At 36.4% G+C, this 15,594-nt stretch overlaps 1 pseudogene; it reads left to right on the top strand.

The window, feature by feature from the left end:
- Positions 1–15,594, top strand: part of LOC117978762 (POTE ankyrin domain family member I-like) — a 53,234-nt pseudogene that overhangs the window by 18,777 nt on the left and 18,863 nt on the right.

Here is a 15,594-nt window from a genome sequence, read left to right as displayed (position 1 = left end):
TGGATTTCTCAACAGAACAAGACTTAAAGCTGACATCAGAGGAAGAGTCACAAAGGCTCAAAGGCAGTGAAAATAGCCAGCCAGAGGCATGGAAAATTTTAAATTTGAATTTTTGATTTAATGTTGTTTTCTTTGCTTTAATAATATTAGAGAGTCCAAATGAAATTACGTTTCAGACTAGGTTTTGAGAATCAATAGATTCTTTTTTCAAAGAATTTTTAAATAGATTCTTAAAATTTATTTTAATAAATTCAGCAATCTCATTAACAGAAGAATGAATAGATGCTAATTTAACATTTGATATTTAACTTAAAAAACATAACCACTATATAATTTAAAATATTCTTATTTTACAATATTCTTATTTAAAATATTCTCATCTGCCTTTTTGATTAGCTTACAACTAATCTTTCCTGTTGGAATAGAGGCAAAAACAATTCCAGAACTTTATTTATTCTTTTATTTTTACAACACCCTAACATGATGAAGAAGGTAACATCAATTATTGGATTATATTATTAAGCAATAGTATTATGAACAATGTAACTCTGATGATCCCTGAGCTGGATTCATGGTTAAGGAGTAATCATGGCCAGTGATTGAAAATCTGCAGTTTTATATTGTCAGTCACTGATACCAAGATTACAGATATATTCTGCCTTGTAGTCTCTCACTGATCTCAGCATTTCTGTTCAGGGAGGGAACCAGGTCATAAAACCAACCCAACTGCCTATTAAAAGAATCATATCTTGCAGAATGGGACCTTTGGTATTAGTGCACAAACACAATAACATTCTAACTTATTTCAGTTGCAGAAAATCAATACATATTATTAAAAATCTTTTATCTGCTGTAATTAGTACACATTAGAATATATTAGAACTGGACTTAAGCAGATAGTATAGATACATAACACTATCATATTATAGTATATAATTTCAATTAAAATTTAAGAATTTGTATCTCTTTCTGTTTGGTGTTGATTTTGACTCCTAATAGTTTAAAGGGTGCCTACAACCCAGTTAGAAATCTTTTAAAAAAGGACTTCAGTGCACTGTAGGGGCTCACTAGTTAGGGTTTCGTGAGGTAAACTCTTTTCAAGTGAGGAAGCCTTTGGAACACTACAAATCATCTGCTAATTCATTTTTGGTAGATTTAACACATAACAAATTAAGTTTAGTCCGAACAAATAGTGACCAAGTTAAGTTTGCTGGTTCATGTTTTTCTTCTCCCTTTGGCTAAGGTGAATTATTTTTCCCATGTTAATCAGAAGCCAGTGATGTGGCAGTAGCTAAACATAGATTAAAAAGTTAATTCTTAATTGTAATTATTATTTATTTATTTTAATAGTTAAATTTTAATTTTAATTATTTTCTAATTTTTCATTGTCCATACTTGATTACTTAAGAATAAAATTTTTTTAAAACATGCATTCCAAAAGAGGAGACATCACAGAAATACAATAAGCAAATTAACCTTCTGTTTTTGCATCTGCAGAAAATGTCTCAAGAACCAGAAATAAATAAGGATGCTGATAGAGAGGTATACCTTCATATTCACATGTTTCTGTTAAATTAGATTTTTACATTATGTTGTTTAACAAAGTGCTGTAAGTGTAGGCATACATGATCCTATCATGTAAGTAGCATAAATCATCAGTGAAAAAGTTAATATTTAACTCAGAAAGAATTCTGTACATTGAGTTTTCGAGAGATACAAACCCTAAGATATTCTTTGATTATTATGGAACAATCCTGAATGGTGCCATAAAATGCTAGGTAATGCCACTTTAGGAGCTTTGGACCAATCATTTTATCTTTCTTGGTTTTAGTCTGATTATCAATAGATTATGTGGCTAAAGAAGATAGTTTCTTATTCTGTGTATCTTCCAGCTAGAAAATTGTATGGCTATTGAATGTGAAATTTGGGGAGCATCTCATTTTCTGGAATTCTACGTTTGCACCTCAGCAGTTTCACTCTGCTCCTTGTGTTGTGGCAAACTTTGGTTCCCACATTTCAGTGAGCACCATCATGTTTTTGATATCCCAGGAACCAAATGAAAAAAGAATGCTCAAAGGCAGTGGGGGAGAAGAATATCTTAGTGCAGAAAAGGGCAAACTTCCTTTCTATTCCTGAAGCCCCAGAGTGTCTCATCCTCTAAATCTGACTGTTTAATGTAAAATCTAGGTAGTAAAGACAGAAGAAGACACATTTTGCATCTTTTTTTGTCTTTTTATTTGTGTGTTCCCACGAGCCAAATAGGGTAAATACATATATAAGATTCTGAAGAGTGATTGAGAATAAAAGCACAAAATGAAGGAGGGCCCTTTTTGAATTTTGGAAAATTCTGTTTTATTCATTGAAACAGAAATGAAGCAAACTTCACAAAAATTTCTGTGATATATTAATGATATGGTAATTACATCTTAAAGTTATATGGTGGTAGTTCTGTATATATGATCAAATTTAAGTGTGAAATATTTTTAGTGACTAAAATAATGGCAAACTGAGTCAATTGGTAAAATCTTTTTAGGTTCTTTTTATTCAATAAAGTGATAACCATCCTTAATATCCCACTCAAGGTTGAAGAAAAAATGAAAAAGCACAAAAGTAATAATGTGGGATTACTAGAAAACCTGACTAATGGTGTCGCTGCTGGCAATGGTGATGATGGATTAATTCCTCAAAGGAAGAGCAGAACACCTGAAAATCAGCAATTTCCTGACACTGAAAGTGAAGAGTATCACAGGTAAGCCTATGGCAACGTTGAACAGGAGATAACTATGAGCTGGCAAACTAACCCTAATTTGGGCTAATATTCATGATGAACAAATTTTATAGTTTTACTAGGACATTCAGCCTTGCCTGTTAATAAGAAAAATGAAAATCAGCAAACAATGAGTTACCATTTTTTCCAGTCATTAGTTTATTTGAAAAATAACCAGTATTGGCAAATGTGAGGGAAAAGGCATTTTCTTTTCTTTTTAGTCAAATTTTCTTTTAGCTTCAAGGGTACTTGTGCAGATTTGTTATATAGGTAAAGTGTGTCATGGAGATTTGGACTACAGATTATTTCATCAGCCAAATAATAAGCAAAACACCGGAAAGGTAGTTTTTTGGTCGTCTCCCTCCTGCCATGCTCCACCTTCAAGTAAACCCTGGTGTCTGTTATTCTCCTCATTGTGTCCATGGGTTCTCATTGTTTAGTTCCCACTGATGAGTAAGAATATGTGGCATTCGATTTTCTGTTCCTGCATTAGTTTGCTTAGGATAATGGCCTCCAGCTCCATCTGTGTTGCTGCAAGGGAAATGGTTTCGTTGTAAAAGACATTTCATACACTGCTGGTAAATACATTTTGAACATTAATTTAGTAGCATATTCACAAACACATGTATAACATTAAGGATATGTAATATATGTAAAGGATATTTGTATAGATTTGTTACATACATACTTATGTATAAGGACATTTATTACAGCATTATTATATCAAAAAGATGGATCCTTATCAATAGGAAATTGTCCTTGTGAAAACTAAATCCTTACCAATAGGAAATAGCTCAATTTTCATATCCAGAAATTAATGTAGTATGAAGCCATTTTTTACAAGTGAGGTTAGATCTAGAGTATACTGATTATTTCACAATTAAAATATATTTAAAGCATTAATGATAACACATCTTAAGATAATTTTGTTAGAATTCTTGTAATATTTGCTGTGTTGCAAATGGAAGCTACATGCTACATTGACACTGTACCTTGTTAGCAACAAGATTGCTAGTTATTAAATTTTTGTTGTCAGTGCCTGAGTGCTGAAATATTGGACCCTCAGTCTGAATATTGCCAAGGGATTGTACATGGGGATCTATATTTAATATAAACATTTCAGTATATTGGGTAAAACTTTTATTAAAATACATCAAAGGGTCTTTCATCTGCTAAACCAGGAGTTGGCCAGCTTTTTCTGCAAAGAGCCAGTTAGTAAATATTTTAGGCTTTGTGGACTATATATATATATATATATATATATTTTTTTTTTTTTTTTGAGACAGGGTCTCTGTTTCCCAGGCTGGAGTGCAGTTGTGTGATCATGGCTCACTGCAGCCTCAACTTTCTGAGCTCTAGTGATCCTCCCACCCCAGCCTCTCTACTAGCTGGGACCACCGGTGTGCAGCATCACACCCAGCCAATTGACACTATGGACTGTAAAGTGAATAAGCATGGCTGTATTCCAAGATACTTGACTTACAAAAACAGTCAGTGGGCTGGATTTGGCCCACAGATGCTTATTTGCTGACCCTTGTGCTAAAAGGAAGGTGCTGCTAATGCATTGACTCTTACATGTAAAAGTGCCCTGCATGGGTGACATTATCTTTTCTTTGAGAAAAGGATATATTTGAGTATTCACCTCACCACGTTTTTCCACAGTGACTTCATATAATTTTAAAAACTTCATTTATAAAACAAGATTATTTTCTGCATTTCTCTCTCTTTATTCCTGTTAATAGAACTCAGTATTTTACTGTGATCAGTTACTTTGTATATTTGATGAGTGTCAGCTGTCCTAGAATTGGCTGATTTTATCAAGCAAGAAATACTCTCCTTGAAACTTTTAGTATTTCTTGGTCGTTATGTATAAGCATGAACAAAATGATAATCAGCTTATGTAATCTAGAAATGTTCAAGGCAACTTTTACTCTATAGTTATAAGAATTTAACACCTCAGTCTGGCATTTGTAATGACACGTGTATAATTTTTATAACCTTTAACATATATAATTGTTATATAAAATTTGAAAACTACACCTGTTATATAAAATTTGAAACTATTTGTCTATTACTTTTCCATGACTGTGGAAGAAAATTACAACATTCTCAGTCATGACTCCTAAGTGTGATGTCCTTAAAAGAACTGTCTACACTCACGAACTCAAATTTTCTTTTCATTCACTCTTGATCTCACACCAGTGTCTTCAGTTTCAGCAGTCCTCCAACGTTGTTTTTCTTCAAGATTATCACTAATTTTTTTCTGTAATAAATCTATGCATTTTTCTTACACCTCATTTTATTTAATCTGTCAGCAATATTTGAGCCAATGGAGGGCATCTCCTCCCTAGCGGCGTCTTCACTTGGCTTTCAGGACATCACTCCCTCAGGCTTTTCCTCCTGCCTTTCTAGTCCATTCATCATGGTCTGTTTTGCTTGCTCCTCCTCATCTTTCTCTTTTTGGACATTGTTGTTTCCCAGGGCTCAGTCCTCAATCTTCTTTCTTGTGACTGATTCTTTTTCTTTTTTTGAGACAGAGTTTGACTCTGTCCCCCAGGCTGGAGTTCAGTGGTGTGATCTCGGCTCACTACAACTTCTGCCTCCTGGGTTTAAGCGATTCTCCTGCCTCAGCCTCCTGCGTAGCTGGCATTACAGCTGTGTGCCACCATGCCTGGCTAATTTTTGTATTTTTAGTAGAGACAGCATTTCCCCATGTTGGCCAGCCTGGTCTCAAACTCCTGACCTCAGGTGATCTGTCTGCCTTGGCCTCACAATGTGTTGGGATTACAGGTGTGAGCCACTGCACCTGGCCCCTCGTGACTTTTTCTACTGTGTATATGCTAGTGATTTCCAAATGTATGTCTCCAGCTCAGATTTCTCTCCTTAATTCCAGATTTCTATATCAGCCTGCCTACTTGACGTCTCTATTTGGTATCACACACTTCTCAGATCCAAAATTGGGCTACTGATGTCCTTCCTGAAATCCACACCTCATGTTGTCTTTCCTACTTTGGTTAAGGGTAACTCTTAACCACAAATCTGCCAAAAATCTCGGTGTCATTCTTGACTCATCTCTCTCTCTCTGACACCTCACATCTAATCTCTCAGTAAATCTTGTGAGGTCTACCTGAAGAATATGTCCAGAAGCCAGTCATATCTTGTACATCTGAGCCACGGTCATCTGCAGTCTAGATGAGTGTCATAGACTGGGAATTGATCATCCTGGCTTTTAAAAACTTCCCTTTTCATCCATTCTTAACTCAGTGGATGTATTTAAAACATGAGTCAAATTGTGTCATTCCCCTGCCCTAGCCCTTCTGATTGCCTCCCATTTCACTCTGAGTATATGTCAAAGTTCCTCCTAATTATCTCCCTTGCTCTGCTTCAGCCACAATGAATTCTTGTCCTCCCTTATCTACCCCTAGTGCTTAAAGACTGCAGGCACACCTCTGTACTTGGCAGTTCCCTGTGTCTGGAATGCTTTTTCCCCAGATATCCTCCTAGCTTTCTCTTTCCATTCCTTCAGTTCTCTATTTAAAACCCCCTTTCTAAGAAGAGGAAAAAGGGTAAAAAGAAACACATTAAGTAACAACCACTTTCTGAGGAAGAACCATGTACTACCCAGATGCATCATGCTTAAGATGCAATTGGGAGCATACAAGGAATGCTCTCTAATGTAATCGTGGGAAGGTTCAATGAAACAAAAGTGATTTATCATCTCCAACTTCAAACCTATTTGTATCTTGACATCAACGCTGTTAACCTTATGTCATCGTTTCTTAGAGTCTTTGATATACAAATAAAAGGTTTTTTTGTGTTAGAAAAAAAAAACCCTTTCTCAGCAGGGACTTTTCTGGCCATCCCAACTTTCCCCCCACCCTCCCTGTCAAACACATAAACGTTTTTTCCTGCTTTAGTTTTTCTCCTCTAACATACTGTATATTTTGCCTTATCTTTCTGTTGTTATTGTGTGTTTTTCTCACTCTCATGAATAGGGTTTTTATTTTTCACTACCGTATCCTCACTGCCTAGAAAAAGGCTTAGCATTTTGGACGTAGCTACCTAATAAATACTTATTAAATGAGTGAATGGAGTTTATCCTGAGTATATTGTTTGATTGATTCTCACTTTAAAAATGTTTGACATGGGCCGGGCGCAGTGGCTCACACCTGTAATCGCAGCACTTTGGGAGGCCAAGGCAGGCGGATCACAAGGTCAGGAGATTGAGACCAGCCTGGCTAACACGGTGAAACCCCGTCTTTACTAAAAATACAAAAAAATTAGCCGGGTGTGGCGGTGTGTGCCTGTAGTCCCAGCTGCTGGAGAGGCTGAGGCAGGAGAGTGGCATGAACCCGGGAGGCGCAGCTTGCAGTGAGCCGAGATCACACCACTGCACTCCAGCCTGGGTGACAGAGCAAGACTCTGTCTCAAAAATAAATAAATAAAAAAAATGTTTGACATGGTTCATTCTAACAGTTTTGCCTGGTAATTGTATGCATTTTTAAAATTGTTTTGGCTTTTTATAATAAGCTACATTCTTTATATTAATTTTTTTATTTAGGGAGAAAAGCCCAATATTGTGGTTATTCACTATTTATTGTTTTACTAGTAATCATAATTGTAATTGTGGTAAACTGAGTCAGAGGAATTGCAAACTCTACTGGTATCTTATTTTATTTTTTTGAGATGGAGTCTCGCTGTATCACCCAAGCTGGAGTGCAGTGGCGTAATCTCAGTTCATTGCAACCTGGGTTCATGCATTTCTCCTGCCTCAGCCTCCTAAGGAGCCGGCCCTTGCATAAGGCGGTCACACAAATTTTGGAAGCATTCCACATTTTTCACAGTCACTGGAAGCTCATTTGACTGTTTGCTGACTAGCTCTAAGGAAACAGTGTGAATCAAAGCAAAACGGTGCCACCAAAATATTGAAATTGTGATTTGCGCTACAAAAATAGTCATGTAAGGTGGTCTGTGACATGACACCAGAGCCAAATGATGTGTGGGGTGTTGTGTGCAAAATATATTGTTAGTATGTATGTTAAAAACTAGAGAATGTCAACTTGCAGCTTCTTCATGGAACCTGAAAAAAAAAATAAAAGTAAGGTTTTGGTCTCCCATGTCAGCTGGAGATGAACATGTATATAAAGCATCATCGTAACAAACATCTGGCTCAGAGTTCGAGTCTGTAGAGAAGAATCGTTGGTCCAAGTCAAGTCTTAACATCCATTGGTTTTTCTGCCCTTGGCATGATTGATCAACTCTGTAATAGTGGACAATCACATTGTCTACTTAAATGAGATATTTATGAAAAAATTTAGTTACAAACTATCACATAGTTGAGATGCCCTGAATTATAAGCCATAAAGAGTAGGACAACTAAGAAGCAAAATTAGGATTTAATAACATTTCCTGAAAACTATAACATTTGCATATTAGAACCTATGAATAAAATACACATTGGGTTTTATTTGGGATTCCAAGATAATTTCAGTCATAAAGTTTAGGCACAGATTATTCAATTGTTTTACTATTTCTCTGAGCATTTAGAAAAATGTTATCTTGTTAAATCATAACAACAACCTAGGAAAATAAGGCAGCATAGTCCTCACTTTGTAGAAGAAGACATTGAGCCTAAGAGAAGCAGCTTGTTTAAGAGCAAATAGCTGTTCATTATGGAACTAGGACTTACGCAGAGTTGGGACACTTTATATTATGTAATGCTAATGCAAGCTAATTTACTGGGTCAAAGTGCCCTTGATTTATGAGTATTTCACCTTTTTTTTTCTTCTTTAATTAGAAGCTTCATGAGAAGTTTGTAGAAAGTACGCATAAGTGGATGGGATAATACTGTTAAGTTCTGATATTTTACATTTGGTAAGTTTCCAGATCAGTATTTTAAAACAGTAATTTTATTTATTATATTTTTATACATAGAATTTGCAAATTACTTTCTGACTACAAAGAAAAACAGATGCCAAAATACTCTTCTGAAAACAGCAACCCAGGTAAGACTTGTGATAGTGAATTACTTTAGGTCAGTTGTCCACAACCTTTTTGGCACCAGGGACCGGTTTTGTGGAAGACAATTTTTTCATGGACTGGGGGAAGGTGGGGATGATTTCAGGATTATTCAGTCACATTACATTTATTGTGCTACTTTATATTATTATTACATTGTAATATATAATGAAATAATTATACAACTTACCATAATGTAGAATCAGTGGAAGCTCTGAGCTTGTTTCCCTGCAACTAGATGGTCCCATCTGGGGGCAAAGGGAGACAGTGACAGATCATCAGGCATTAGATTCTCATATGAAGCACACAACCTAGATCCCTCGGATGGGCAGTTCACAACAGGGTTGATGCTCCAATGAGTATCTAATGTTATCACTGATCTGACTGGAGGCAGAGTTCAGGCTGTAATATGAGCCATGGGGAGTGGCTGTAAATACAGATGAAGCTTCCCTGGCTTGCCTGCTGTGCACCTCCTCCTGTGTGGCGTGGTTCCTAACATGCCATGGACTGGGACCAGTCCGTTGCCTGGGAGTTGTGGAACCCTTCTCTGAGTGGTCCTATCATAGATAAAAAAGTAAAAGTAAGGAATTTTTGATCACAAAAGAACAGTGAAGCACAGGTCATGTTACATATGCTTGTGCCAACAAGGTCTCACTATTACTGACTTCATTCCTCCTAATTTGAAGTTGAAAGAGATACATTTACTTTGTTGGAACAAGATGTGTTCTTCTATCTGCTGGTTAATTGTCATGATAACAGTAATTTTGTTAGAAGAAGGTGCTCTGCTACCGTTTGGCAAACGATTGTCATAATGTACAATTTGCCCAACTCAATGGTCAGCACATTATAATAAAAGTATAAAAATGTTTCACAGTAACAAAATTGCTAGTATGCTACCTGGATGTGGACATCTAATACATGGTACAATCCAAGCTGCATGAGGACACCTTTAATTTAGCTATCTCATGATCAAAAAGCTTCTATAAGTTAGGTTTTATAAGTTGCAAGAGACAATGATGGAATAGATGTAGTTTTAGTCTTTAAGATGCTCATTACAGAACTGTCTCTATTTCATTTCTGTGCTTTTTCAACAGCATTTACAAAGGAAACATTTTTACTTATGTTTTCACTTGTCCACTTAACAAATAACTGTCAAATGTCTTTTAGATAGTAAGCATTTTTTCTAAGGCTACAGAAAACAAAAAGACAGACAGGAGCTTGTTATTATCATTGTCATTTTTATTCTTTTGCTACTTTATTCAGTGCTTACTGTGTGCTAGATGCCCACTGTAAGCTTATAATTATGATTTATTATATATTGATTATGTGCCAGACATATGTAATGAGGAATGAAAATTTTGGGAAAAAGTAGGTATGATTTAAGGTAAGCATGCAGAGAAAGAAGAATTTTTCTAGGTGAAGAGCAGAAGAATAATGTTTGGCAGAAGGAACATGCAACGAGGTTGTGTGTTTGCCAGAAGGAACATCTAATGAGATTGCCTGTTTGGCAGAAAGAGCAGCAAGTGCAAAAGACAAGATGCTTGAGTGAACTTTGCAGGGATTCTGAGCAATTCACTTTTGCTAATACCAAAAGTGAGAGATACGAGAGGTTGAGAATAAGGTGAATACTTAGCTAAGGCAAGTTCATGATAGACTTTTTAATACTATAGAAATGAGTAGGTTTTACCCCGTGGGCCATGGGAAGTTTACCAGGTAGAATGCTTTGGACTGCAAATACTAGATGAGCAGTGGCTAAAACAGTAGGAACCAGAGTTGTTTTGTTTGTTCATTGATATCCTAGGATCCCACTTGTCCCTCTTTAAGCTGTGCTGTTGGCAGTGTTTTATTCACGTCTCCTTTCATGGTTGGCTAATCCGCAGCAGCTCCAAACATCTTGTTCTCACAACACAACATCGCAAGGGCTGCTTTTCTTCACGTGTCTTTTAAACAGTGAGAAAACTTAGAAGCATGCAAGGGGCTTCCTGTAACATTTCATTGGCTGGGTCACATTACCTGCTCATTCCCAAACCAGGCACTGAGAAGGCAAATACTTGATTAGCTTCGAATAAACATTTCTCTTTCTGAGGTTAAGGAGGGGGATTGGGATAATAAACATCCCAATAGACTTGTGTTTCTTCTGCAAGAAAGAATAAGGAATGGCTACTGATAGGGAGCCAACAATGTGTGCTGCAGGGGCTCATTGGAGAAATTTGAGCAGGGGAGTCACAAGATTAAATTTGAGTATTAAGGCATTCTGGTTATGGTGTAAAACGGGTTAGAAAGCTTTTTCTGTAAAGGACCAGGTGGGAAATATTTCAGACTATGTGGTCTCTATCGTATCTATTTAACCCTGCTGTTGTCTGCTGTTGTAGCGTGAAATCATGATTATACATAAGCAAACGGGCATGACTGAGCTCCTATAAAACTTTATTTACAAAGCCGTAATGCAGATTGGATTTGTCCTGTGGCCTATAGTTTGCTGGGATTCATGGAAGATAACCATGTAAAGACCAGGAGACAAAGGAAGCTTTTGCAGTAGTCAGCTATGGTTTCCATGTCACACATCCTTGGACTAGTATCAATGTATCATAAGGTTTTCACCCATCCATGGTGAAATAAATAACGTTAGGAATCTCAGTTACTCATTTTAATATGTTGGCCTTTGTTATGCCTTTTTCATTTGTTTTGCTTAATTTTTTTTTCATGTAAGAAATAACATTAACAGTTGGCGGTTTTCTTTTAAATAAAAGCCATTTTGTAAATGTTTATGTTCCCAGTGGCAGGGGGAATACAAAATGGAGGCAGAAGAGAGGTATTGTCAATATGATTTAGTGATAATTGAATAAGAAAGGCTTAGGGGACAGAGAGAAATCTCAGATGATGTACAGGTTTCCAGGTTGTACACTAGTATTTAACCTAGTTGTGAAGAAGGAGTAGGAAATTTTCTGGTGAATACAGAAGAGCAAAGAACAGCAGGTCAGCAGGAATGACTAATGTTTTTCTATGCATGTTTAATGGAATATTCATGTAGGATATTTTGAGTAGGTAATTGGATAATCAGCATTTATAACTTGCATCCTACTAGTTTGACTCTCACTAATAAGACTTGTCAAAGATCCAAGAATCTGAAAGTTGATGATAAATGTCCATGTGTATCACCATCCATGACCGAAAGTCAGCATCCACAGAACACAGAATTGGGATAGATGAACTTAATAGATAAAGATGAATATCGGAGTTGTTCCTCTTAGGGAATGATACTCTCCATGACCTGTGTGAGTCACAGCTGCCAGAAAAGAAAGAGCAAGGAGCGTATGAAGGCAGCACAGCAAATTCAGTCCTAGAGTGCCCTGCTTGGCTTCGTGGCATAGTTCTGACTTCTAATAAATCATTTTCTGCAAAATATGCTTTGTGTTTTTCCCTCTTGCTGCCTGCAGCCAAACAGAATCCCTTTAGCAGTGCATTTTTGTGTTCTTCCTTTAAACAAGGCAACATATAAATAATGAAAACAAGAGAAAGAGTGGTTTTTGTATGGGATAGTATTTAACGTAAACTTGAGAGTGAGTACCAGGATTATACTTAGAATTTATGGACTGGATGGGAAGACTGGATAGAAATCTAAAGATTGCTGACTCAAACACAATGTAATTTCTTTGCTTTATTGTCACAGCTCTGAATTCACGACTCTTAGTTGTATTCATATGCACTATAACTTTACAAAGCATCTTCCCAAACCAAACCTTTACTGATTTATTATAATTTGTATGACTTTATTATAGAATTGACTTTCCAAGTGTTCATGAGAATTATTAAGAATTCACTACATAGTATCATTTCAGTTGTGTCCACATGAATTATCTGTCACCTTGTCTTAATGAATAATGGTTCACTATAAATGTTGGTTTTGGCATTTAAAGTGATCTATATCTAAATGCAGATAGGACCAGGGACCACTCTTGAACATTAATGTCCAAGCATCTTAAAAGTACACATGAGGCTTTCATTATCTGACTTCTGCCCCACTCTCCATCTTTAGCCCTTTTCCCTGTGTGCCCTTTCTCTGGCATTACTGAGCTGCTGGTAGTGCCCTACTCACTCATCCTTCTATTGTAGGCAAATACTTTCATTCTTTCAGGCCTGGCTCCCGCTCTTGCTGCTGCCGAGCATGCTGTCACCCTTTCCTGCCCTCTACCCCTTTTAATCTGGCTAGTCTCAATATTTAAGTCTCTGCTTGGGCAGGTGTTCTAGAAAAGCCATCCCTGAGATGCTTTATTTTCATTCTTTTTAGACCCTAATGCCTAGCATGTATGTAGCAGGACTCAATACAAATTTTCTGAGTAAAACAAAGACTGTTTTTACAAAGATGATGTGCAAGACTCTCCCCTGCAGTCTTGGAGCAGAGGGGACAGACATATGGAGAAATAATGTACAGCTTAGGGGGTAAAGATGCAGTAGAAAAATCAGTAAAATACTAAGGCAGCCTCAAGGAAGGAGATACCTGTTTATTTGGGGAAAGACATGCAGAATCAAGGAAGACTTCACCTAGGATTGTTTCAAAAGATGAAAATAAGGCTGGGTGTGGTGGCTCATGCCTGTAATCCCAGCACTTTGGAGGCTGAGGTGGGCGGATAATGAGGTCAGGAGATTGAGACCATCCTGTCCAATGGTGAAACCCCATCTCTACTAAAAATACAAAAATTAGCTGGGTGTGGTGGTGCTTTCCTGTAATCACAGCTACTCAGGAGGCTGAGGCAGGAGAATCGCTTGAACCAGGGAGTCAGAGGTTGCAGTGAGTTGATCGCACCACTTCATTCCAGCCTGGTGACAGAGCAAGACCTGGCTCATTAAAAAAAAAAAAAAAAAAAAAAAAAAAAAAATTAAAATAAATTTGTCAGAATTATGGAGGGAAACATTTTAGATATTAGGAAAATGTTGTACAGTAATAAAGGTGTCAGCAGTGATTTTGGAAATCATTTATAAGGTACTATTAGGAAGTGGAGAACAATATACTGTGTCACCTTATATGTTTCTACTGTATTTTAAAGCTGTGTTTATGGTGGTTTTGTTCATTTATGTTGGGTGGATGAATTTATGAGGGAATTTTTAACATGTTTGTATGTCTTCAATCTGGTGACATCTGATGTCTCCCCAAGTGGTTTTTTGAAGTTTTTGAGAATTATTTCATAAATGACAATTTCATGAAAGATTAAACACTCAATTTATGAAATAAAATGAAATGTCTTAAATCTGTTTTTAAAAGGCAATAGTTTTTAACTGTTCTAAGTGGTTGATTTTAACTGAATATATGGATTTTTCAAAAGAACAAGACTTAAAGCTGACATCAGAGGAAGAGTCAGAAAGGCTTAAAGGAAGTGAAAATAGCCAGCCAGAGGCATGGAAACTCTTAAATTTAAACTTTTGGTTTAACTTTTTTTTTTTGCTTTAATAATATTAGATAGTCCAAATGAAATTACCTTTGAGACTAGGCTTTGAGAATCAATAGATTCTTTTTTTAAGAATCTTTTGGCTGGGGGGGTGGCTCATGCCTGTAATCTCAGCACTTTGAGAGGCCGAGGTGGGCAGATCATGAGGTCAGGAGATCGAGACCATCCTGGCTAAGATGATGAAAACCCGTTTCTACTAAAAATACAAAAACTTAGCCGGGTGTGGTAGTGGGCACCTGTAGTCTCAGCTACTCAGGAGGCTGAGGCAGGAGAATGCCTTGAACCTGGGGGGTGGAGCTTGCAGTGAGCCGAGATCTGCCACTACACTCCAGCCTGGGCGACAGAGCAAGACTCTGTGTCAAAAAAAAAAAAAAAAAAAAAAGAATATTTTAATAGATTCTTAAAATTTGTTTTAATAAATTCAGCCACCTTATTAGAAGAATCAATAGATTCTAATTTAATATTTGATATTTAACTTCAACATAACCCACTATGAAATTTAAAATACTCTTATTTTAAAATATTCTTGTCTGCCTTCTTGATTAGCTTATAGCTAATCTTTCCTTTTGGAATAGAGGTAAAAACAAATTTCAGAACTTTGTTCTTTTATTTTTACAACACCCTAATATGATGAAGAAGGTAACATCAATTATTGGATTATATTATTAAGCAATAGAATTATGAACAATGTAACACTGATGGTCCCTGAGCTCGATTCATGGTTAAAGAGTAATCATGGCCAGTTATTGAAAATCTGCAGTTTTATATTGTCATTCACTGATACAAAGGTTAAAGATATATTCTGCCTTGTGGTCTCTCATTGACCTCAGTGTTTCTGTTCAGGGAGGGAACCAGGTCAAAAAAGCAACCCAACTGCCTATTAAAGGAATCATATCTTGCAGAATGGGACCTTTGGTGTTAGTGCACAAACACAATAACATTCTAATTTATTTCAGTTGCAGAAAATCAGGACAGATTAAAATTTTTATTTAGTGTCATTGGTACATATTAGAATATATTAGAACTGGACTTAAGCAGATAATCTAGATACATAACAGTATCATATTATAGTATATAATTTCAATTAAAATTTAAGAATTTGCATCTCTTTCTGTTTGGTGTTGATTTCGGCTCCTAATAATTTAAAGTGTGCCTACAATCCAGTTAGGAATCTTTTAAGAAAGCACTTCAGTGCACTGTAGGGGCTCACTAGTTAGGGTTTCATGAGGTAAACTCTTTTCAAGTGAGGAAGGTTTTGCAACACTACAAATGATCTGCTGATTCATTTTTGGTAGATTTAACACATAACAAATTAAGTTTAGTCTGAACAAATAGTGACCAAGTTAAGTTTGCTGGTTCATGTTT

Source organism: Pan paniscus, chromosome 15 (genome assembly GCF_029289425.2).
Source record: "Pan paniscus chromosome 15, NHGRI_mPanPan1-v2.0_pri, whole genome shotgun sequence".
Lineage (NCBI taxonomy): Eukaryota > Metazoa > Chordata > Mammalia > Primates > Hominidae > Pan > Pan paniscus.
This window is presented reverse-complemented; position numbering and strand designations above follow the sequence as displayed.